Raw genomic sequence first — 26,633 nt, 5'->3', positions numbered from 1 at the left:
CAGTCCAGCCCTGTGTTCAAGCATAAAAGTAACTGATGGCCATCTTTCTACCTTTTACACCATGCCTAGTAACCTGCACCCTGAGAAGGAACGTCGGCCCTCCCAGACTCTGGGGGTCACCACCAGGCCTCCGGAAATTGGGACTGACTCTGAGGGTCACCACAGGCCTCTGGAGATTGGAGGGGGGTGCTACATAGGCAAAGACCAGATCTTCTGAAACAATGTGCTCTGGACTGATTAATCAAAGATAGACTGGTTTTTGGTTACAGCAACAGTAGACCTGTTTGGCAAAAACCAAAGACAGCATTTAAAAAAAACTCATATATGTGAACCATGGTAGTTGGAATGTTATGGTTTAGGGTTGCTTTGCTATTTCTGGGCCTGGGCAGCTTGCTCTCATTAAGTATGTTAGATTTCTGCATTATAGTAAGGTGTGCTGGAGTGCGAATGTGAGGCCATATGTCTGAAACTTGAAGCAGAAATGGATCTTTCAACAAAAAAAATTACCTAAAGCAAATCCACCAAAAAATGTCAAAAAGATGACATTGAGGGTTAGTGACTGTCTTAATCCAAGCCCCTGATTTAAATCCTATTGATATGTCGTTGGTGGATTTGAAACAGGCTGTTCATGCAGGGAAACTCACAAACATCTTGCAAGTGAAGGAATTCTGCATACAGAAAAGGTCAGAAATGCTGCCAATTCAATGTAAAAGACTAATGGGCAAATATGCAAAACATCTACAAGAAGTAATTTATTTTAAAGGAGGCAAAACCCGTATCTGCGGGTAAGAGCCCTCATTTTTTTTACACAGTACACCATTTCATCAATTGCTGTTTTTTTAAACGATTTGTTATATTATATACTGTATATAAAAAGCATATCCTATAGATATGAAAAGCAAATCACAGGAGAACAAATGCATCCCTCCACAACTACAGCAGAGTAGTAGTTACAGTAGATGAAATGTGATGCCGCGTACACACCATCACTTTATGTGATGAAAAAAAATGACGTTTTTAAAAACGTCACTTTAATTGACTGTGTGTGGGGGAAAACGTCGTTTTATGTCTTGTAAAAAACGACCAAAAAAAATTGAAGCATGCTTCAATTTTATGTGTCGTTTTTCAAAAGTGCACTTTTTACTTCACAGAAATTGACCGTGTGTAGCAAAAAACGTCGTTTTCTAAGACGTTTTTTCATCCACGCATGCCCAGAAGCAAGCTTCAATGGTAAAACGTGGTGGAACGTAACCTCACTTTGCAAGATCATTGTGAGAAAAACGATGGTGTGTAGGCAACTTCGTCTTTGAAAATTGAAGTTTCAAAAACGTCGTTTTTTACTTCACAGAAAGTGTCATTTTTTTTCATCACATAAAGTGATGGTGTGTACGCGGCATTATTTGTGTAGAGTACTTAAGTAGTACAAAGTCAAAACTGAAGCTCAATACACAAAACACGTTAAGCGTCACATCCGGTATCGGTGGACCCACCACCTTTCTAAACCAACCGGACATTTTGAGCATACACGTTTTGTATATAGATTGTAAGTGTTTGCTATGGAAGTTTTAAATAAAATTAATGGTTTTACACTATGAGAGGATCCCTCTTCTCTTTCTTTTGATTCTGGATCTCCACCATTTTTGAGCCATCGGTCTATTCAACCAGAGTGGAGGACTTCTATTCCAGACACCATCCCAGTGGAATTATCCGGTCTTGACCAACGAACAAGGCTAACTTTTATTGTAGAAGAAGAGGGTCAATACAGTGTGGTGAGTGTGGATTTTTATATAAGCACGTGTCTGGTGTCTGGTGACACCGTAATCTTGGGGGCATTTTCCTGGTGGATCTTCTTTCCATAAGCTTACAGTATTTCCTAGCTTTTATGGATTGACATTATCGATCATGATAACTGTAAACTAATCACTATGGACTGAGCACTTATCAATGTTTTGATTGAATATTGATTAATAGTAATTTTATATTTATTTAATATTTTTTTGCAAGCGCTGCCACAAAAAATTGTTTGCATTATTTGTAGCACAAGGACCGAATCCTAAATATTTTGAGGTACATTCCAGTTGAGAATAGAACATGTCGCTCAGAGTTTAAGGCAAAGAGGAGAAATCTTAACTATAAAGGATGACACAGGATGTAAGTAGAATGTGGTGTTCCACTAGGTGTTAGGGGAGAAAAGTTGGGAGAGGACCAGTGGCGGCCCGTCCATAGGGGCGCCCGGGCGCCGCCCCCCATCCCACAGTCAGTAAAAAAAAAAAAAAAAAATTTTTTTTAAGTCTGTCCCTTTAAGATTTTTTTTTCCCCAAAAACTGGCTTTATGTGCTCTGTGTCCGCGCGCCGGACGCCGGGAACAGTGCTGTTGGAGTAGCGCCACGTCTGTGCAATCACGGGATTGCAGACACGGCGCTACATTGGCACAAAAAATATGCCATTGTGGCGTTCTCCATCGCGCCACTCGCTTCCGGCGCGATGGAGTGTACTGTTATGGCCGGGCGGGTGCATACACTGTCTGTGTGCACCCGCCCGTCTCTGTGCTTGTTCCGACGTCACTGGGAAAACAGGAAGTGACGTCGGGTCAGCTCGAGCTCAGTGCGCCCGACCGTGGAAGAGGTAAGCCTGCCTGTCTCAACATCTGCGGCCGCTTCACAGCATCCAACCCCCCCCCCCGCGATTTCCACAAACTATTTTCGTATTCGCCGGCCGCCCCCCCCCCCCCGCTTATTGAAACTTTTTTTTCTTTTTAGTATTCGGCGGCACCATATTCCCCCCCCCCCCACCCCCGGGTATTCAAAGTCTTTTTTTGCATCTAATATTCGGCGGCGGCACCCCCCCCCCCGCTTATTCAAACTCTTTTTTTTATCTAATATTTTAATATTTTATTTTATATTAGTTAAATATATTAAGCTTATTAACAGTTTATTTTTTATATTTGATTCAATTTAGCATTAAGTATAAAAAATATATTTTTTTTAAATAACTGGGGGGGGGAGGTGGTCTGGTGGGGTAGTGTTACCGCCCGCTGTAGTGTTATTTGTGCTGTAATGTCAACACCACCCCATCCCCCGCTTGCAAATTGTCCTGCGACTTGGGACTGGAAAGTTGCAGGATAAGTTGGACCCGATGATTTCCAATGAGAACTGTTCATATCTGTGCAACTTTTAAGTAGTCCCTGCATTACTTTTGTCCCACTTTGATGTGACTTGAGGTCCATAGACCTCCAGAATACATAGGCATTGCTTCAAGTCGCTGCAAAATCGCACCAAAAAATTGTGGCAGAATCTTGCGACTTTCAGGCTAATGCAGTCTGAAAGTTGCACAATTCTACTGCAATTCTGATGTGACTTAAAGGAGTTCTCTGAGCTAAAACTTTTAACCCCCGCTGTGCCCGGGCTGTAAAACTATACAAAATAAACTTTCACTTACCTGCCTACGATCCCCCGTTGTTCCGATATCGCCGTCCCGTTCTCCGGTCCCGGTCTCTTCCACTTCCTGGGGGTCGGTGACTCACAGTGCGCTCCGCCTATCAGCGGCCGCAGCAATGTCCCGTCGCGACCGCTGATAGGCTGAGAGCACTGTGAGTCACCGACCCCCAGGAAGTGGAAGAGACCGGGACCGGAGAACGGGACGGCGATATCGGAACAACGGGGGATCGTAGGCAGGTAAGTGAAAGTTTATTTTGTATAGTTTTACAGCCCGGGCACAGCGGGGGTTAAAAGTTTTAGCTCAGAGAACTCCTTTAAAGCAATGCCTGTGTATTCTCGAGGTCTACGGACCTCAAGTTGCATCAAAGTGGGACCAAAGTAATGCAGGGACTACTTTGAAGTCGCACAGATATGAACGGTTCTCATTGGAAACGACTTGTCATGCAACATTTAAGTCCCAAGTCGCAGGACAAGTAATTCCTGCAGTCTCTGGTAATCTTGTGCAGTATGTCCGCAGTCTCTGGTAATCTTGTGTAGTATGTCCGCAGTCTCTGGTAATCTTGTGTAGTATGTCCGCAGTCTCTGGTAATCTTTTGCAGTATGTCTGCAGTCTCTGGTAATCTCCTGCAGTATGTCCGCAGTCTCTGGTAATCTCCTGCAGTATGTCTGCAGTCTCTGGTAATCTTGTGCAGTATGTCCGCAGTCTCTGGTAATCTTGTGCAGTATGTCCGCAGTCTCTGGTAATCTTGTGCAGTATGTCCGCAGTCTCTGGTAATCTTTTGCAGTATGTCCGCAGTCTCTGGTAATCTCCTGCAGTATGTCCGCAGTCTCTGGTAATCTTCTGCAGTATGTTCGCAGTCTCTGGTACTCTTGTGCAGTATGTCCGCAGTCTCTGGTAATCTTGTGCAGTATGTCCGCAGTCTCTGGTAATCCTGTGCAGTATGTCCGCAGTCTCTGGTAATCCTGTGCAGTATGTCCGCAGTCTCTGGTAATCTTGTGCAGTATGTCCGCAGTCTCTGGTAATCCTGTGCAGTATGTCCGCAGTCTCTGGTAATCCTGTGCAGTATGTCCGCAGTCTCTGGTAATCTTGTGCAGTATGTCCGCAGTCTCTGGTAATCCTGTGCAGTATGTCCGCAGTCTCTGGTAATCTTGTGCAGTATGTCCGCAGTCTCTGGTAATCTCCTGCCCATTTCGAATCCTTCATTACTAACAGTGTCATATTTTAGTTTGTTTGCACCGATCTGTAAGGCTGCGCTATATACCATGATTTGTGATGCTGGGGCTATATACTCTGTGCTGTGACGCTGAGCTGTATACTCCTGACATTGAGTGGAATACAGGGGACGGAGTGGTGGATTATATAAGGGGTGTGGCTTATGAGAAGTGGGAGGGACCAAATGTGGAAGGGCGGGGTATTGCGCCCCCCCATCATAAAACTTCACCAGCCGCCACTGGAGAGGACAGAGGGAGGGAAGGTGCAACAGGCAGGGAGTGGGACTTTGCCTATCCCAAACAGGACCATATTGGGTATAGGTAGGATTTGAAGAGAGTATAATGTGGTATTTACACAGGGGAGTGGATGTCGTGGCTAAACATTGATGTTTAGTCAAATAACAGTTATTCAAACTCATCCATAAAGGTGAATTTTTTTCAATAAAACCATATATTAAAAAAATGTAAGTGTGCATTTTTCAAAAAACTAGTGAGGCTTTCACTTAGTCCAATATCTTCCACTCGTTGAATGCACTGTTGCACTGTTGGGGAGAGGAATATTTCCATTATTCTGGAATGCACAAGTGTGCTGCATTTACCAAGTGTCTAATCATGGATTTTGTATAACTTGTTGCAGGTATTGAGTTATGGTGTAGGAAAAAAATGTAGGGGTTTTGGGGATTTTCCTATCTGTGAGTTTTTGGGTTATCTCAGGCATTAAGGTCCAGTCGGTGTTTATGGTCAAACATAACTAGAAAACGAGTAATAGGTCTCCAGGTTCTAGTTCACATCTCCAGTACATTGCTGAGCGGGAGGAATAGATGGCATGAAGCATGTTTGGGGTACGATAGCAATGGGTGATGAGCTCCTAGTCAGATTTCTGGTCAGATTTCTAGTCAGATGTGCATTGCTTATGGAAGACTTGCACGCCATGGAAAATATTGCTTCAGTTGAAAAATTGACACATAGGTCGCTCCCATTGTGTCAGAAATAACAACGAAGTTCTTGAAGCTTGCATCAAAGGCGAATCCCCCACCTTTAAAATAATCACATGTTGTTGCTTTGCAGCCTGAAATTAAGACAGACACAGTTTTTGTTTTACCCAGCTGTATTCACTAGTGCAACTTATACCATCCAAGTGAAAGATATAACACCAACATGTCAGGAAAAAAAAATATTCAAAAACAAAATCACTGAGTTGGTAAAAGGATCATCCTCCTTGTGTCAGTATTTTGTTGAACCACCTTTTGGTGTTGAGGCCAAATAATACAATTTTTGTCTAATATGACCACCTTAAACGCACCTTGAAGATTCTGAGGCATGGAAAAAGGTGTCATGGTCAGATGAGACTACAATTAAATGATTTGACCTCAACACCAAACCATAAGTCTGGTGGAAATCCTGGCATACTGTTTGCGCCCCCCCCCCCCCAACAAAAATCCATTGGCCGCAACTGATTCCTATAGTAAAGCAGGTGGTAATATCCTGTTATGGGGTGTTTCTCTACAGCAGGGACTGAAGCACTTGTCAGGGTAGAAGAAAAACTAATGGGGCAAAATATCATCAAATTCTTGAGGAAAATCTGCTGCCATCTGCTAGAAAGTTGTCAATGAGTAAAAGGTTTACCTTCCAACATGACAATGACCCAAAGCACATGACAAAAATTACCACACAGTGGTTTAAGACGAAAAAGGTGAATGTCCTTGCATGGCTTAGTCAGAGCCCAGACTTAAACCCCATTGAAAATCTGTGGAATGACTTGAAGACTGCAGTCAAAGAATGGTCCCCATCACATTTAACTGAACTTAAACAGTTCTGCAAAGAAGAATGGGCAAATATTGCAAAGTCTACATGTGCAAAGTTAGTAGAGGGGAAAGGCTGTAATTAAAGCAACAGGTGGTTCAGCAAAATACTGACATAAAGAGGGGGGGGGGGTATCCTTTTTTCATGTCTGTGATTCTGTTTTTTGCTATGTTTTTCTGACATATAAATGTTATATTTTTCACTTGTATTTTATAAGTAAATACAGCTGGTAAAACAAAAGCTGTGTTTGTCTTCATTTCAGGTTGCAAAGCAACAAAATGTAATTGTTTTAAAGTGGGTGATTCTTTTCAATACCCACTGTAGATGTTTTTGTTGAAATGACTCACCTGGCAAAGTTTTTAAAGTTTATATGTAGGCACTATTTGAATGAACAATTTCCATGAAGCATACTTACTTTTTCACATGACTGTATATTTCATGTAGTTTTTGTAATAGTGCTCCTTTAAATAGAAGATAGATATTACTTATGCAACATAGCATAAGTCTTCAGCATGCATGTTAGAAATGGATCTTCCAGCAGTGTTATTCTCACAGGAGGTGTGGTCTTCCAGGGAATATTAAGAATTGTGCAGACCCTTCACAAACCTTCCTGACTTTATCATAGCAGGCAGCAAAGCCGAAGCTAGGATTAGCAGAGGAGACACAAAAAAAGGTAAGAAAATTAAAACATGAAAACAAATTTGTATGAGCGTTTTGTTTCTAATGCTGAACTAAATTCCAGATATATATTTTTTTTAAAGTGTCAATTGTTTAGCAGCTTGTATGTTAAAATATACACGGACTGAGCATGTATTTATGGAACAGGAAATTTTCTGCAACAATTTGCCTTCCTGTTTTGGGGGTCTATTTTTTTGTTATAGTTTTGTGATTGTGTTCGGTTGTGGGATAGTCAGACCAAATATTGGTTTGTTTTAGAGAATAATTCATTCAGATTGTTTTTTTAGCTTAATGATTTTCTGTGCAACAAAGTTTGCAGCAGGAATTCAGCTTATTACCCAAAAAAAAGTTCGATTGTGCTATCTCTTTTTTTGAACAATGTATATTTCTCTGTGAGAGCTATTGTTGTGTTGTATACCTAATTTATTAAGTTTAGCTTTGTTTTCTGTTACTGCTTTCTGATCATTTATATAACTGGGGATGACAACTTTCAGCTTTTTTTTATGTTTCTGAAGTGTGAAAATGCTGCTTTAACAGAACATTGTTTTGCAAAGGTCAGCAAAGCTGTTCGTACATGGACCTAGTCACGTTAAGAGCAATCTCATAAATACTTTTTATTATCTAATCTAATACATGAACAGTGTTTGCTGGACTCGCGATATCTTGCAAAAATGTAATATATTGCAGATTACCTATCCTTAAATGTGGGGGCTTCTTTAGTTTGTTTTTTTTTGTTTATTTTCACCTGTTCATCAGGCCAACAACACACTCAGGCCGCGTACACACGGTCGTTCCAAACCGATGAGAATGGTCCGACGGGCCATTTCCATCGGTTCACCGCTGAAGTGGCCTGATGGTCTGATGTGCGTACACACCATCGTTCCAAAAACGATCGGGTCAGAACGCGGTGACGTCAAACACACGACGTGCTGAATAAAACTAAGTTCAATGCTTCCAAGCATGCGTCGACTTGATTCTGAGAATGCGCAGGTTTTGAACCGATCCTTTTGTGTACTAACCATCGGTTTGGACCGATCAGGCAGCGGGCCATCGGTTCGATTTTAAAGCATGTTTTAAAATTTTGTACCGAAGGACAACAGACCGATGGGCTATACACGCGGTTGGTTTGGAACGATGAAACTGAACCTCGGTCCATTCTCATCGGTTTTGTCCTACCGTGTGTACGCGGCCTCACTGTTTTAGCCTCCATTCACATCTCGCGATTTGGGATGCACGGGCAGAATCAGTGCGGTCCCAAATCGCTGCAGAACACATGACGTGCTTTTGGGTGCCATTATTCTATAGTGGCACCCAAAACACGATGCAATCTTGCTGTAATCGTAGCACGACACAACACAGTATATTTCAGTGTGTTGGTGCATGTTTAACACAGTATATTTAAGTGCAGTATATTTCAGTGCTTTACTGCATGTTTAACGCAGTATATTTCAGTGCGTTAGTGTACATATAACGCAGTGTATTTCAGTGTGTTAGTGCACATATAACACAGTATATTTCAGTGCATTAGTGTATGTATAGCGCAGTATATTTCAGTGTGTTAGTGTGCGTATAACGCAGTATACTTCAGTGCGTTAGTGTATGTATAACGCAGTATAATTCAGTGCGTTAGTGTATGTACAATACAATCTATTTCAGTGCGTTAGTATACCTTTAACACAGTCTATTTCAGTGTTTTAGTGTACGTATAACGCAGTATATTTCAGTGTGTTAGTGTACGTATAACACAGTATATTTCAGTGCATTAGTGTACGTATAACGCAGTATATTTCAGTGCGCTAGTGTACGTATAACGCTGTAGATTTCAGTGAGTTAGTTTACATATAACGCAGTATATTTCAGTGCGTTAGTGTATGTATAACGCAGTATCTTCCAGTGCGTTAGTGTACGTATAATGCAGTATATTTCAGTGCGTTAGTGTATGTAAAGCGCAGTATATTTCAGTGCGTTAGTGTATGTATAATGCAGTATATTTCAGTGCGTTAGTGTACGTACAACACAGTATATTTCAGTGCATAAGTGTACATACAACACAGTATATTTCAGTGCGTTAGTGTACGTATAACACAGTGTATTTCAGTGTATTAGTGTAAGTATAACGCAGTATATTTTAATACGTTAGTGTAGGTATAACGCAGTATATATTAGTGCGTTAGTGTACTTATATGTTTTAAAAACACACTACGTTTGTCGCCCAAAAAGAAGCAGGGGCTTCTTTTTCGGTGACTAAGTGCATAGAGCAGCCCATGAAGTGAATAGTCTGCTGTATGTGTGATATGTGAAATCGCATGCCAATCGCGAGCTGGAACACTTGTTCCCACTATGCAAAAGTCTGAAGTCAGCTGTAGGGTGGCTGCTCTATCTGTGGAGGAGCGATGGAGACATGTTTGGACAGCAGCTTTATCAATCTGGGGGGGAGGGTGGTGTTAGATGGACTAGTAGATTTCGTTGGACAAATGAAAGCCAAACTCCAGCTAACACTTTTTAAGCAGTTACAGCAGCAGGTTTTTTTCCTTTTGGAATAAAAGTTTAACATCAACAAATAAAAAATTACCATTGTAAGCCCCTGTCAGTGGTAAATGGTTTGTCTCAACACTCTAACTGCCATTTTTGCAAGACAGCATGGTCTGGTAAAGGAAGTTAAAAAATAACAAACTTACTGGCAGGATCACCAGGTATAATTAAAGCGGGGGTTCACCCTTAGAGGGCACTTTTCCCCCTTAGATTCCTGCTCGTTATTACTAGGGGAATCGGCTATTTATTTTAAAATATGTGCAGTACTTACCCGTTTACGAGACGCATCCTCTCCGTCGCTTCCGGGTATGGGCTTCGGGAATGGGCGTTCCTTCTTGATTGACAGGTTTCCGAGAGGCTTCCGACGGTCGCATCCATCGCGTCACGATTTTCCGAAAGAAGCCGAACGTCGGTGCGCAGGCGCAGTATAGAGCCGCACCGACGTTCGGCTTCTTTCGGCTACGAGTGACGCGATGGATGCGACCGTCGGAAGCCTCTCAGAAGAATGTCAATCAAGAAGGAACGCCCGCTCCCGAAGACCCATACCCGGAAGCGACGGAAGAAGATGCAGCTCGAAAACGGGTAAGTACGGATCATATTTTAATATAAATAGCCGATTCCCCTAGACCGAACGAGCAGGAAGCTAAGGGGAGATTTTTTTTTTTTTTTTAAATGGGTGAACTCCCGCTTTAAAGAAAATATGCCTAAAAAACAAACGCAGCCTTTACATTTAAAGATTATTAAATTGCACTATATTACAATTTTTTAGGCTCCATGCACACTAGAGTTTTTTTCTGCTCCTAGAAGCTAAATAGTGTTATCCTATGTGTCCATGCACACTGCTTTAGGCTACTAGCGTTTTTTGAGCTTCAGATTCTAGAAGCAGAATATAAAAAAAATTGTTTCTTGGAGCATTTCTTCAGTAGAAATGCTGCTAAACGCTACTAATAGTGTTTTTTTTATGAACTGCAAAAATACAAATAAAATGCTAATACTCCTAAACACTCTTTAATGCTCCTAAACGCTACTAAATGCTACTAATAGTGGTTTTAGCCTTTTTCCCCCTTTTTTTTAAAGGAACTGCAAAAATACAAAAAAAATTCTAATGTTCCTAAATGTTCCTAAACACTCTCCCTACTAAAAGTGTTTTTAGCTTTTTCCCCCCTTTTTTTTAAAGGAACTGCAAAAATGCTATAAAATGCTATTAAAATGCTAACACTCCTAACGCTCTTAAGCGTTCCTAAAACGCTGCTACAAACTTATGTGCATATCGGAAAATAGATCATACAGCCCTATACACGATCGGTCCATCCGATGAAAACAGTCTGATGGACCGTTTTCATCGGTTATCCGATGAAGCTGACTGATGGTCAGTCGTGCCTACACACCATCGGTTAAAAAAACGATCGTGTCAGAACGCGGTGATGTAAAACACAACGACGTGCTGAAAAAAACGAAGTTCAATGCTTCCAAGCATGCGTCGACTTGATTCTGAGCATGCATGGATTTTTAACCGGTTAGGTATCCATCGGTTAAATTTAAAACAAGATTGCTTTTTTTTAACCTATGGATAAATAACCGATGGGGCCCACACACAATCGGTTTGGTCAGATGAAAACGGTCCATCAGACCGTCCTCATCGGTTTGACCGATCGTGTGTACGCGGCATAAGACTCAGTGAGGGTTATTTACGAAAGGCAAATCCACTTTGCACTACAAGTGCAAACTTCAAGTGCAAAGTTCACATGAAATTGCACTGAAAGTGCACTTGGAAGTGCAGTCGCTGTAAATCTGAGGGGTAGATCTGAAGTGAGGGGAAGCTCTGCTGGTTTTATTATCCAATCAAGTGCAAGCTAACATACTGTTTCTTATTTCCGTTGCATGTCCTCCTTGGATCTACAGCAACTGCACTTCCAAGTGCACTTTCGGTGCTATTTCAAGTGCACTTTGCCCTTGTAGTTTGCACGTGTAGTGCAAAGTGGATTTTCCTTTAGTAACTAACCCCCAGTATTTGTGAACTGAATTAAGACAACTGATCTAATCATGTGGGTAGTTACTTTGTTACCTTATACCTTATATATTATTATTTTCTGATTACAATTTGATGATGTAAGCAAATGCTTTGAAACGTAAAGGTGACATGTCCAATATGGTTTGGCAGATATGTATATCAACTTTGCATTGAACTGTTTGGCTTGAGTTTAGTCTTTAGCTATGACATGGCATTAATATTTGTGTTGTATCCAAAATTAGAGCAGGTTGAATTAATTTCTGTCTCAGTTGACTGATATCTTGGAGAGTATTGGTTTAAGAATGTAAATAGTATTATCAATTACTTAATAAATTGTCTGAAACGTAATCCTTCATCAGGCATGGTCGGAAATGTTTTGCAGTTGTCATAAGTGGATAATAATAATATTTACCTGCTTAAGCCGACTAGAGTTCTTGCATGTTGGTATTTCTGTTACTGTGCCACCAAACGTGGTCTAATGGAGAGTGGATATGCAATGGCAATTTATTATATAGCGACACTGCATAATTATGATATTACATTTTTACTATTGATGAATTACAATCCTGTATTGGCTTGTGAATACATGCAGCCTATATGAATGTTTGCTTTATAAAGAAAATTATTGCTAAAATAGTTATCTTTACATGATAAGAGCACATGTTTAATTTTTAGGTTATCGGGTTTTCAAGAAACCCAAACCTGAAAATTACCCTACCCCATCCTAACCCAAAACAATAACTTATTTTCCCACCATTCTACTCTGATTGCTATCACTATAGTTTATTCTAAGTACAAATAACTTTGTTATTTTTATACTTAAATAAACTTCTCCTTAAATAAACTAACCTTGTATACATAGCCACATTCTTATTTTACGTACACCTGTACACCTGTTACAGTGCCTTGAAAAAGTATTCATACACCTTGAAATTTTCCACATTTTGTCATAGTTACATAGTTAGTCAGGTTGAAAAAAGACACAAGTCCATCCAGTTCAACCATAAAAAAATAATAATAATATCATACAATCCCATATACACAATTCTATACCCACAGTTGATCCAGAGGAAGGCGAAAAACTCCAGCAGAGCATGATTCAATTTGCTACAGCAGGGGAAAAAAAATCCTTCCTGATCCCCCGAGAGGCAATCAGATTTTCCCCCGGATCAACTTTACCTATAAATGTTAGTACCCAGTTGTCATGTTACAACCAAAAACGTAAATGTATTTTATTGGGATTTTATGTAATAGACCGACCAACACAAAGTGGCACATAATTGTGAAGTGGAAGGAAAATGATACATGGTTTTCTATTTTTTTTACAAATAAATATATAAAAAGTGTGGCATGCATTTGTGTTCATTCCCCTTTACTTTGATACCCCTAACTAAAATCTAGTGCAACCGATTGCCTTCAGAAGTCACCTAATTAGTAAATAGAGTCCACCTGTGTGTAATTTAATCTCAGTATAAATACAACTGTTCTGTGAAGCCCTCAGAGATTTGTTAGAGAACCTAAGTGAACGAACAGCATGAAGAAGGCCAAGGAACACACCAGACAGATCAGGGATAAAGTAGTGGATAAGTTTAAAGCAGGGTTCGGTTAAAAAACAATATCCCAAGCTTTGAACATCTCACAGAGCACTGTTCAATCCATTAATTGAAAATGGAAAGAGAATAGAACAGCTGCAAACCAACCAAGACATGGCCGTCCACCTAAACTGACATGCAGGGCAAGGAGAGCATTAAGATATTAGAGAAGCAGCCAAGAGATCCATGATAAGCTTCACAGCTCAGATGGGAGAATCTGTCTACAGGACAACTTTTAAGCCCCATACACACTATCAGTTTTCCTGCAGGTTTTTCTCTTCAGGTTTACCAAAACCATCTAATATGAGGTCAAACCTTAAGGCCTCGTACACACGACCAAGAATCTCGTCGTAAAAGAAACATAGTTTTCCTCGACGAGGTTCTTGTCAGGCTTGTCGAGAATCTTGTCAAGCTTTCTTTGCATACACACTGTCAAAACAAATTCTCATTGTTCTCAAACGCGGTGACGTACAACACGTACGATGACACTATAAAGGGGAAGTTCGATTCCACTGGCACAACCCTTGGGGCTGCATTTGCTAATCTCATGTTACCGCGTGTTAAGTAAAGGTTTGGTAAGAGACAATTCGCGCTTTTCAGTCTGTTACAGCGTGACGAATGTGCTATCTTCATTACAAACGCTACTTTTACCGAAGGTGCGCTCCCGTCTCATACTTTATTCTGAGCATGCGTGGTTTTCTAAGCATACACACAAAAGTGTTTCTAAACCAGCCCGATGAGAAACACGACGAGGAAATTGAGACTCCCGACGAGGAAAAAGAGAACTTTTTCTCTTTTTTTCTCGTCGAGATCCACAACAGTTTTCTTGACGAAAAACATACACACGACCGTTTTCCTCAGCAAAAAAGCTCTGCCACCAAGTTTCTTGATGGATTTTGTCGAGGAAAACGGTCGTGTGTACGAGGCCTCAGAGTTTAAATTTGTATGCAATCAGGCAGGCCCTTGCACTACATGGTTTTGGTAAACCCGAGGAGAAAAACCTGCAGGAAAACTGATAGTGTGTATGGGGCTTTAGTCGTGCACTCCACAAATCTGGCTTTTATTGAAGACTAGCAATGAGAAAGCCATTGTTGAAAGAAAGCCATAAGAAGTCTTGTTTGCAGTTTGCGAGAAGCAATTTGAGGGACACAGCAAACATGTGGAAGAAGGTGCTCTGGCCAGATGAAACCAAAATTGAACTTTTTGGCCTAAAAGAAAAACGCTATGTGTGGCGGAAAACCAACACTGCACATCACCTGAACACACCATCCATAGATGCGTGGAAAGCCACATCCAATTTGCATAAGTGTGAACCCAGCCTAAAGCAGTGCACATGATTATAGCTAACAAGCACTGCTTGTTCCAAATAAACAGACGTTATGCCGCTTACACACGATCGGAAATTCCGACAAGAAAACCGTGGATTTTTTTCCGACGGAATGTTGGCTCAAATTTGTGTTGCATACACACGATCACACAAATTTCCGACCGTCAAGAACGCGGTGACGTACAACACTACGCTGAGAAAAACAAAGTTTAATGCTTCCGAAAATGCGTTGATTGATTCCGAGGATGCGTGTTTTTTGTGCGTCAGAATTGCATACAGACGATCAGAACTTTTCTTGTTGGAAAAATTGAGAACCAGCTCTTAAATGTTTGCTGTCAGAAATTCCAACAGAAAAAATCAGATGGAGCCTACACACGGTCGGAATTTCTGATAAAAAGCTCACATCGAACCTTTCTTGTTGGAAATTCCAACCATGTGTACGCGGCATTAGAGGGAAAAGGAGAGGTTTGTAACGTCACATGCGTGCAAGGGGGGCAGGTTTGTTAGCCCCCCCAAATATAAAGCACCAGCCGCCACTGTTCCCTTCACGCATGCCAGAGAGCTTGGTGTAATTATAGACTCCGACCTCTCCTTCTGACCCCACATCCATTGACTGGCTAAATCTTGCTTACTTAATCTTCAAAACATTTCCAGAATTTACCCCTTCTTAACCGACACAACAAAACAACTAAATTTGCTCCCAGGTTGTCTCCCACCTGGATTACTGCAGCTGTCTTCTCAGTGGCTTCACTGCCCCTAGCTATATCACTCACATCACTTCGACATATTGGCCAGATCATCCAATCCACTCCTCCCAGGACCTCCTATTTTCTAGCTCCCTCATCACCTCCTCCCCATTTCTCATCCTCTGGAATTCCCTACGCCAAACTGTATGGCTTCCTCCTACATTGTCCACCTTCAGACGATCTCTGAAAACTCATCCATTCAAGGGGAGCCTACCCTGCCTTCACCAAAAAACTGTACCATGACCATCTTCATCAGCCTATCCCCCTCTGCTGTAACCTTTTGTACTTCCACCTCCCTTTTAGGTTGTAAGCTCCAAAGGCAAAGCTCCCTAATCCTTCAGTATTGAACTGTATTGTAACTGTACTGTCTTCCGTCATATTGTAAAGCACCGCACAAACTGTTGGCGCTATATAAATCCTGTATAATAATAATTTGCTCCAGGTCAGGAAAAAAACAGTGCTTACAATTTTATATTAACACATTTTACCTACCATTTAAAATGGTTTGTCATGGTTAATTACGTGAATTTAGGTTATGCGTAAACCATTGCATCAGTGTCATATGGTTGCCATGATTGTGGAGCTCCTGGGTTCAGGTTCCTTCTCATTTTACACCAGGGCACTGACTAATGTATGTATGTCATACAACTGACCTAGGCTGAACTTAGTTGTGACTTGTTGATTTTGTAAAGTATACCTTAATGATGTTTTGCTGCAATATGCTAGTTTAGGCATCAGACATGCCTTTTATGCATGGATATATACATAATGCTATTATAGCCCTCAAAATTTCCACTCACCTGCTCGCATTAGGCAAGAGGAAATAAGCTGATGATGAGTGTGGAGCTGCATCGGAGGGGGGTGGGCTCTGGGCTCCGCCCAGGCCCGTCTTAATAATCGGGCAACCCTGGGCACTGCCCAGGGGCCCCAGCTGCATGGGGAGCCCCTGCACTTTTCCTGTCCCCTTCCATCTTGGCCAAGTCAATCGGGTCAGCAGGCGGCTCAACGGTGAGGGGAGGCTGCCTGTGAGGCCTTGTACACACGACCGAACATGTTTTCATCGGACATGTTTTCATCGGACATGTCTGCTGGGAGCTTTTGGTCTGATGTGTGTACACACCATCAGACCAAAATCCCCGCGGACAGAGAACGCAGTGACGTAGAAGACACCAACGTTCTCTAACACGGAACTTCAATGCTTCCATGCATGCGTCGAATCAATTCGACGCATGCGCGGGATTTCGGGCCGCTGGTTATACGTCAGAACCAGCGGACATGTCTGATGAGTCGTACTAACCATCGCACATGTCCGACGGACAGGTTTCCAGTGGACAAGTTTCTTAGCTTGCTAAGAAACTTTTGTCTGCTGGAAACCTGTCCGCTAGGCCAGGTAATCTGTCCGCTAGTTTCAGCGGACATGTTCGGTTGTGTGTACGAGGCCTGACTCTCCTCCCAAGGACTTGTTCACTCAAGCTGAGGAGGAGAGATCACAGCAACCCCAGGAGTGTTCATATTCAGCATACAGCCCTAACCTGCCACTTGTCACCCTATATCAGAGCTTGAGACAGTTGCTTTGAATCTAGGAGCCAACTAAAAGAGTTAGGAGACAGTTTTTTTAAACTAACAAATCTTACAGGTGGAACAAGTAACATGTTCCCGAAGGTGAACATCTCATTTAACCCTTTCGCTGTTCTCTACCCTATTTTATAAGCCTTCAGGTCACTCTACATGACTTGGCTTACTGACTTCATTAATGAGTCCAATACACTGGACTAAAGAAGAGTCTTTCACACGCAGACATTACATTTAGTGTTTTTTCACATCCAGGTCTGTTGTGAGCAATGAGGATGAAGGTTCTTCCTCTGCAATCAGGAAATGGAAGCAGCTGACTGGACACCCTGCTATTCAGGAAGGCAGGATATAATGCTACTTAGTCCTGTGTGACCCCTGGACTGTCTCTCTGTGCTTTCTACATTTCATATTGCATCCATTGAAGGATTCATCCATCATCAGAATACATTCTGTTCATTACTAGTGACCTGCTTGCCTGGACTCTGCTGTAAATCATCTTAGGTTCTACTCATTAGTTATACTAGAGCACCTGCTCCATACAAACATGACCTGTCTATGTACATTAAATAATGGAAAATAACAGTATCCACCGTGCAGGTTGTAACTTCCCAGACACTTGGCAGCAACCCTTTTTTTTTCTCTTTGGTTCACCTTCATTTGTCCCAATGGCGTCATTTTCGAACTGTAATCCCAGGGATTTTTGGATAGAAAAACATATCCTTAACCATGGACATGTAGTAGAATCTACTATAAACCCAATAGAATTGCAAGTATTTTTATTATATTAAAATGGCATCCTTTAAAAAGAATAATGTATCAATAAACACCTTAACCATATGCCTACTCGACACTTTTACCCGCTTCCTGCCTAGGCCAATTTTCAGCTTTCAGCGTTGTCACACTTTTAATGACAATTGCGCAGTCATGCATCACTGTACCCATATGAAATTTTGTTATGAATGTTTTTCACACAAATAAAGCTTTCTTTTGGTGGTATTTAATCACTGCTGGGTTTTTATTTTTTGCTAAACAAACAAAAGGAGACCAAAGTAAAGTAATTTTTCTCCTTCACTAATGTGAGCTGATAAGGCTGCACTGATGGGCACTGATAGGCTGCACTGATGAGGCGGCATTGATAGGTGGTACTAATGAAGAGGCACTGATGAGGCTGCACTGATAGATGGAACTGATGGGCACTGATAGGTGACACTGATAGACAGCACGGAAAAAATTTGTATTAATGTGCATAACGAAGCCAAGGAAAGATGAAAAAATCTCCAAAAGGCATCAAATTACAGATTAGACATTCTTATAATATGTCAAACAAAGTTAGATTTTATTTCCATCATTTACACTTTCAAAATTACAGAAAACAAAAAAATGGCGTCTGCAAAAGTTTAGGCACCCTGCAGAATTTATAGCATGCACTGCCCCCTTTGCAAAGCTGAGACATGCCAGTGTCATGGATTGTTCTCAATCATCGTCTGGGAAGACCAGGTGATGTCAATCTCAAAGGTTTTAAATGCCCAGACACATCTGACCTTGCCCCAACAATCAGCACCATGGGTTCTTCTAAGCAGTTGTCTAGAAAACTGAAACTGAATATAGTTGATGCTCACAAAGCTGGAGAAGGCTATAAGAAGATAGCAAAGCGTTTTCAGATGTCAATATCCTCTGTTCGGAATGTAATTCAGAAATGGCAGTCATCAGGAACAGTGGAAGTTAAAGCAAGATCTGGAAGACCAAGAAAAATATCAGACAGGACAGCTCGCAGGATTGTGAGAAAGGCAATTCAAAACCCACGTTTGACTGCACGATCCCTCCAGAAAGATCTGGCAGACACTGGAGCTGTGGTACAATATTCCACTATAAAGAGATACTTGTACAAATATGGTCTTCATGGAAGAGTCATCAGAAGAAAACCTCTTCTACGTCCTCACCACAAAAACAGCGTTTGAACTTTGCAAATGAACATATAGACAAGCCTGATGCATTTTGGAAACAAGTTCTGTGGACCGATGAGGTTAAAATAGAACTTTTTGTCCGGAATGAGCAAAGGTACGTTTGGAGAAGAAAGGGCACATCATTTAATGAAAAGAACCTCTGTCCAACTGTTAAGCATGGGGGTGGATCAATCATGCTTTGGGGTTGTATTGCAGCCAGTGGCACAGGGAACATTTCACGAGTAGAAGGAAAAATGGATTCAATAAAATTTCAGCACATTTTGGATGGTAACTTGATGCCATCTGTGAAAAAGCTGAAGTTAAAGAGAGGATGGCTTCTACAAATGGATAATGATCCTAAACACACCTCAAAATCCACGGGGGATTACATAATAGAAAATCTATGGATAGACCTTAAAAGAGCAGTGCGTGACAGACAGCCCAGAAATCTCAAAGAACTGGAAGACTTTTGTAAGGAAGAATGGGCAAAGATACCTCAAACAAGAATTAATAGACTCTTGGCTGGCTACAAAAAGCGTTTACAAGCTGTGATACTTGCCAAAGGGGGCAGTGCATGCTATAAATTCTGCAGGGTGCCCAAACTTTTGCAGACGCCATTTTTTTGTTTTCTGTAATTTTGAAAGTGTAAATGATGGAAATAAAATCTAACTTTGTTTGACATATAAGAATGTCTAGTCTGTAATTTGATGCCTTTTGGAGATTTTTCCATCTTTCCTTGGCTTCGTTATGCACATTAATACAGATTTTTACCTGGGGTGCCCAAACTTTCGATCCCCACTGTATGACACTGTTGAGGATGCACTGAGTGATTGACAGCACTGGTGGGACTGCACTGATAATCAGGACACTGATTATCAGTGCAGGCAACAGTAAATGACTTCAAACATGCTTGGGATAAACATAACTCTATAGTCAGACAACAAGGTTAATGAAAACAAAAAACAAACCCCCCCCCAAATAAACAAAACAAACAGAATGGGCAGACTCGATGGACTACTCAGTCTTCTTCTGCTGTCACACTGATAGGCAGCACTGATGGACACTGATAGGCAGCACTGATGGGCACTGGTAGGCGGCACTGATGGGCACTGATATGTGACACTGATGAGGAGGCACTGATTGGCAGCACTGGTGGGCACTGGGGGGGATTGCACTGATAATCAGTGCCGATGTCCCTCTAACACAAGCTGGTTATTTGCATTCTTCTCTTCTCACACTGTCAGCGTGAGGAAAGAAAAGTCAATAACCAGCTACTGTAGTGTTTACATCCTGTGATCAGATGTCAACGGACACAGCTGATCCCATGGTAAAAGGCTGCTGTGTGTGGCACCTTACCACGATCTGGGATCAGCTGAGTCCAAAGGACTTGACGATCACTTGACGATCACAGAGAGTGCCTACCGTGTGCCACAGGGGGCGCGTTGACATCGCGATCATGGAAGGACGTCTGTAGACACCCTGCTGGCAAACTAAGCCCACGCTGTAGCTGTCTTTTAGGCTATAACGCGAGCAGGAAGTAGTTAAAGTGAATCTTCACCCTTTAAATCAGTGGTTCTCAAATTCTGTCTTCAGGACCCACTAACCAGGTTTTAAGTATTACCTTGGGAAGATGCGAATAGAATACTGCAATCACTGAGCAGCAAATTATATTACCTGTGATGTATTTCAGTTATTTTGCAAACCTGGCCTGTCAATGGGTCCTGAGGACAGGATATGAGAACCACTGCTTTAACTAAACTCCCTTTGCTTCTATACCCCTCCCTCTTACACCTTTGCACATTTTTTTATATTTTACAAAATGTAAAAGCCCTTGGGCCAGATTCACGTAGCTCAGCGGATCTATAGATCCGCTCGATCTACGTGAATTAAGATCCGCTCCCGCAAGTTTAGGAGGCAAGTGGCTAATTCACAAACCACTTACCTCCAAACTTGCGACGGCGGATCCTAAATCCCCCGGCGGAATTCAAATTCCGCGGCTAGGGGAGTGTACTATTTAAATCAGGCGCGTTCCCACGCCGATTTAAATGCGCATGCGCCGTCCGGGGAATTTCCCAGCGTGCATTGCTCCCACTGACGTCACTAGGACGTCAGTGGTTTCGACGTGAGCGGGACTTGCGACGCGCGTGTTCGTGAATCGGCGTACGCAAACGACGTTGGAAAATTCAAATTCGACGCGGGAACGCCAGCTATACTTAACATTGGCTGCGCCTGCTAAAAACAGGGGTAAGTATACGACGGGAAAACCGCTACGGAAACGACGTAAGAACACTGCGACGGGTCCGCGTATGTTCGTGAATTTGCGTATCTCGCTGATTTACATATTATTTATCGTAAATCAGCGGGAACACCCCCGGCGCCAATTTTAAATTGAAAAAAAGATCCGACAGTGTAACACAGTGTAACACTGTCAGACCTTAGTCCTATCTATGCGTATCTGATTCTATGAATCAGGCGCATAGATAGGACCAGTGTAAGTCAGAGATACGATGGTGTATCTGTAGATACACCGTCGTATCTCTTTGTGAATCTGGCCCCTTATGTTTATTAAATGGGTACTTCCCTCCCTTGCATGATTCCTCCAAGACCATAGGACAGACATTTGCAACCAGAGCTCTTTGGAGCCCTTGGGTTCCTCCAGGGGTTGCTAGGGGTGCCTCTCATTTGATGGTGCCTGAATAATTCTGGAACCAATGCAATTTGGAAAAGCTAGCGACATTTCTCCTACTGACACCTGACAAATTGTTTAGAACATTATTTCAAGGGTTCCTCTTGAGTAAAAAGGTTGGGAAGGGCTTCAATGAGATATATACTATACTTGTGCTTGGATGATATTGCTGCAATAATTCCAAAACACAAGTAAAAATTGCCTTTTTGACCCTTTCCTGATAACTTTCCTAGGGAAGGATGAGGTATGGATTGGCCCTGCTGCCACATTGGATGTGTAAGGTGGACATGACAGGAGGCAGAAGGGCCAATCCATACATCATCCTTGGATAGACAAAAGTCGAAAAAGGGTAAAGAATGTCATTATTACTTGTTCTTTACTCAGCAACAATGTCCAATGACAGTGTTTCCATGAGGGGGCATGCATGCTGTGAGAACCCTGTCTGGGCCAGGCACAATACATGGGCTCTTGTGGCCCGTATAAGTGTTAAAAGCAGGAAGTGTCCCCAAACACGAGTTCCGAGATGCCTAAATGTATGAAAAGCGGTGCAAAGAGAACTTTGGTCAATTGTTAGGCCTGGTACCTAAGGTGGCAGGTCCTCCAGTAGTGAGGGGTCGATGTCTGGTTCCCTCCCTAGAGGTCGGTATCCAATAGCAGTCAGAACTTTCTTTTAACTTTTCATTCAAGTAGTTGCGCGGGGGGGGGGGCAGATCGAACAAAGTTGAAAGGGGGGGGGGGGGGACGGGGTTGCCGGATCGAAGTTGTTGAGCGGGGGGCGGGGTTTCGCGAATCAATCAAAGTTGCTGAGCGGGGGGGGGGGGGATTGGGGGTTGCCGTCGGATCGAAGAGTTGAAGTTGTTGAGCGGGGGTCCGCGAATCGGTTTAAGTTGTTGACCAGGGGGGGGGGGGGGGAATCTATCCATTTATACCACCTTCTGTACTCCCCCTTCTTGCAAGGCTTCATGTGTGGGAAAATTTCGCGGGACTGCGGGAAGATGCAGTCTGGGCGGGAGAATCCCGCAGAATCCGTGCGGGTTGGGAGGTATGGGTTTCGGGGATTGAAAGAATTAATAAGTGCACACATGAGGTCCGTACTAGGTTCACCCCTTCTGTTACTGGGAGTGAGGTGACAAAGGTACAGGTGGAGTGGGCGCTGGCTCAGCATGTCCCTCCTAATGCAACATACTACTAGTGACAGTGTGTAGTGTAGTGTAGTGACAAGACACTTCACAGAGGAAATCTATACTGTATGTCATTTTACTGCACACAGTAAGGGAGATCGCAATAGTGACATCTAGTGACAAAAACTAGAATGGTAGACTCATGTAAAATATGAGACTAAAATGATTAAAAACATAGAAGAGTTAGCTGGTTGCCATTGAGGATATCTTACAACAAAAGTGCTACTACACCTGTAGGGGTCTCCATTTGAGGTGAGAGGCTGGGACACACTATTGGTGCACTGCTGGTGGTGGAAGCAATTGTCACATTTTTATTAACTGAACTTTTTGCATTTGATTGCACATTTATTACCAATTATTTTTACACAAGCACTATAAATTCATTTATTATCGTTGAAAACATTTGGATTTATTTGTTCCCATGTATTGTACAGGTGAAATGCGAAAAATCTGAATATCGTGCAAAAGTTCATAAATTTCACTAATGCAACTTAAAAGGTGAAACTAATATATGAGATAGACTCATTGCATGCAAAGCAAGATAGTTCAAACCGTGATTTGTCATAATTGTGATGATTATGGCTTACAGCTCATGAAAACCCCAAATTCACAATCTCAGAAAATTAGAATATTACATGCAATCAATAAAACAAGGAATTTTACATAGAACAATATCGGACCCCTGAAAAGTATAAGCATGCATATGTACTCAGTACTTGGTTTGGGCCCCTTTTGCAGCAATTACTGCCTCACTGCGGTGTGGCATGGAAGCTATCAGCCTGTGGCACTGCTGAGGTGTTATAGAAGACCAGGATGCTTCAATAGCGACCTTCAGCTCTTCTGCATTGTTTGGTCTCATGTCTCTCATCTTTCTCTTGGCAACAATGCCCCATAGATTCTCTATGGGGTTCAGGTCAGGCGAGATTGCTGGCCAATCAAGCACAGTAATCCCACGGTCATTGAACCAGGTTTTGGTGCTTTTGGCAGTGTGGGCAGGTGCCAAGTCCTGCTGGAAAATGAAGTTAGCACCCCATAGAGCTTGTCTGCGGAAAGAAACATTAAGTGCTTCAAAATCTCCTGGTAGACGGCTGCGTTGACCGTGGACTTAATGAAGCACAGTGGACAAACACCAGCAGATGACATGGCTCCCCAAATCAAGACAGACTGTGGAAACTTCACACTGGACTTCAAGCATCTTGCAGTGTGTGGATCTCCATTCTTCCTCCATACTCTGGGTCCTTGGGTTCCAAATAAGATGCACTCATCATAAAAGAGGACTTTGGACCACTGAGCAACAGACCAGGTGTGTTTTTCTTTAGCCCAGGTAAGATGCTTCTGACGTTGTTTGCAGTTCAGGAGTGGCTTGACAAGAGGAATATGACATTTGAAGCCCATGTCCAAGATCTGTCTGTGTGTGGTGGCTCTTGATGCACTGACTCCAGCCTCAGTCCACTCCTTGTGAAAGTCCCCAACACTTTTGAATGGCCCTTTCCTGACGATCCTCTCCAGGCTGCGGTCATCCCTGCTGCGTGTGCACCTTTTTCTTTCACACTTTTCCCTTCCACATAACTTTCTATTAATGTGCTTTGATACAGCACTTTGGGAACATCCAACGTCTTTTGCAATTACCTTTTGAGGCTTTCCCTCCTTATGGAGGGTGTCAATGATGGTTTTCTGCACAACTGTCAGGTCAGCAGTCTTTCCCATGATTGTGATTCCTACTGAACCAGACTGAGAGACCATTTAAAGGCTCAGGAACCCTTTGCAGGTGTTATGGTTTAATTAGCTGATTAGAGTGGGACACTTTGAGCCTAGAATTTTGCACCTTTTCACAATATTCAAATTTTCTGAGATTGTGGATTTGGGGTTTTCATGAGCTGTAAGCCATAATCATCACAATTATGACAAGTCACGTCTTGAACTATCTTTCTTTGCATGTAATGAGTCTGTCTCATATATTAGTTTCACCTTTTAAGTTGCATTAGTGAAATAAATAAACGTTTGCCCCATATTCTAATTTTTTGAGTTTCACCTGTATATTGTCTTTTACATTCGCATTATAAGCTGAAGAATTGTTTGGTGCTCTTGCTACGTTTTGCACATCTATTTACATTTATTTCAGATTTTCAATATTTATTTATTTGCGTAAGCGCCACCTTTATTTATTTGATTCATTGCATAATGTGTGAGAACACTTTTTAATGTTGGCAGCTACTCTTGGTCCCTTTTTAACTTGGTTTGCGCATTAGTTTTGTTCATTTATTGTTATTCAGCTATTATCCACTTTGCACTTGTGCAGCAACCATGGAAATGTTAGTATTTTTTTTAGAAAATCAAACAATTTATCTAGTTATTATCTTTGAGAAACAAGAGACTAATCAACTAGGAGATATAGAGAGTATTGTATAAAACACCCCAATTGAAGTCCTCTAGGATGAAACACATTGCTTGCAAAGCTCCACACACTGCGCCTGTTTTTTAATGCGCTTTGTGATCACAATTTTATTGTACACATCTGAAGTGATGCTTGTACAGTACCCTTTTTCTTTACAATAAATCCATACGTTTTTGATCTATGCCATGTGGAAGCTTTCTCTTTTCTTTTATGATTGCCACTAATGAGAGATCTGTAGACATTGCCTAAAATCATGGGTTCTTGTTTCTGGTATTTCTTGCCTGCTGCATCATTGCTGGCATGTGTCCCCATCTTTCAAACCTCAGGAGATTGTTGCCCTTGACTCCGGTTTCTATCCATGCCTGTATGACTCACCGCCACTGGTGTGTGTGTCCACATCCTATGGTATGAGTACCTACCCCTCCCTTGGGTGGTGGAAGCACAGTCTTGGGTGTCTTTTCATAGAACACTGGCTTTTTTTTGGGGGGGGGGGAACTTGGTGGAACTCAGTTCCACCACCTCTGGCTCAGACCCTTGGGGGGGCCTGCTCACCACAATCACTTGTAAACCCAGATGTCCAGTTTCTGTGTTTACAAGTGACAGCTATGCACTCTGTGTGTAACCCCCTTGAACTCTACACTCTGTATGTAATGCAATCTTGGTATTTAATGCCCCTTTAAGAACCTCCTACTGTTCGTGAAATTTGACTGACCACACCGACTATTTAATGTGATTTGGAGGGTGTGTGTGGGTGTATGGGTGGGGGGGCTTTGGAGGGTCGTGGTTGAGTTCCAGCACCTATTGTTTGAGAAAAAAAGCCCTGAGATCTTCTGACACCTTCTATACCTATCAAGGTTTTTTTGGAGTACATGCTGATATAAATTATTGGTGGACTTGTTATTTTGGCACAATTTGTTTATGTTAATTGGATGATTTATAGATACAGCACGTGCACTTTACACATATCTATATGTGTCTGTATTAATTTAGTTGGATATTATGGTAACACCCAATCTGTGGTATCATTGATTTGTGTGATTTTGTTGTTCAATTGCATTCAGCACGTGCACTTTCACAAATTTACATGTACCTACATTTATTTGTTTGGATATTAGAGTATTTTTGGGACAATCTTTTTGTGTTTATGTTTTCTTTCAGGTTTATACCTGGGGCACATATGTTTGCTAAGGCCTCTTTCACACTTGTACAACTTGTCCCAGGATTTGGGACTGCAAAGTAGCAAGTCGTTCCCCATGATTTCCAATGACAACCATTCATATTAGTATGACTTTAAGTCGTTCCGACTTCAAAGTAGTCCCTGCACTACTTTGGTCCGATTTTGATGCCAATTACACAGGCATTCCTTGAAATTGCAGCAACACCGCGACTGAGAAGTTGCGGTAAAACGCACAACTTTGACATCGCACAAGTGTAAAAGGGGCCTTAGCGCTGCACTTTTTCCACTTAGATATAGAGAGTAGTTTCAGAAAAATGAGACACCTCACGGAAAAAAAGATG

The 26,633-nt window shown here is 42.0% G+C and overlaps 1 protein-coding gene across 1 annotated transcript in view; it reads left to right on the top strand.

Moving 5' to 3' along the window:
- Positions 1–7,049: 7,049 nt before the first annotated feature.
- The window catches only part of LOC120936255 (adhesion G protein-coupled receptor F5-like), a 285,594-nt gene continuing 266,010 nt past the window's right edge, over positions 7,050–26,633 (top strand). Inside the window, exon 1 of the mRNA XM_040348474.1 lies at positions 7,050–7,125. The gene's annotated coding sequence lies outside the window, so the exon portion shown is untranslated. The remainder of the gene's footprint in view (positions 7,126–26,633) is intronic.

Source organism: Rana temporaria, chromosome 4 (genome assembly GCF_905171775.1).
Source record: "Rana temporaria chromosome 4, aRanTem1.1, whole genome shotgun sequence".
Taxonomy (NCBI): Eukaryota; Metazoa; Chordata; class Amphibia; order Anura; family Ranidae; genus Rana; species Rana temporaria.
Note: the sequence above shows the minus strand (reverse complement) of the source record. Positions and strands in the feature narration are given on the sequence as shown.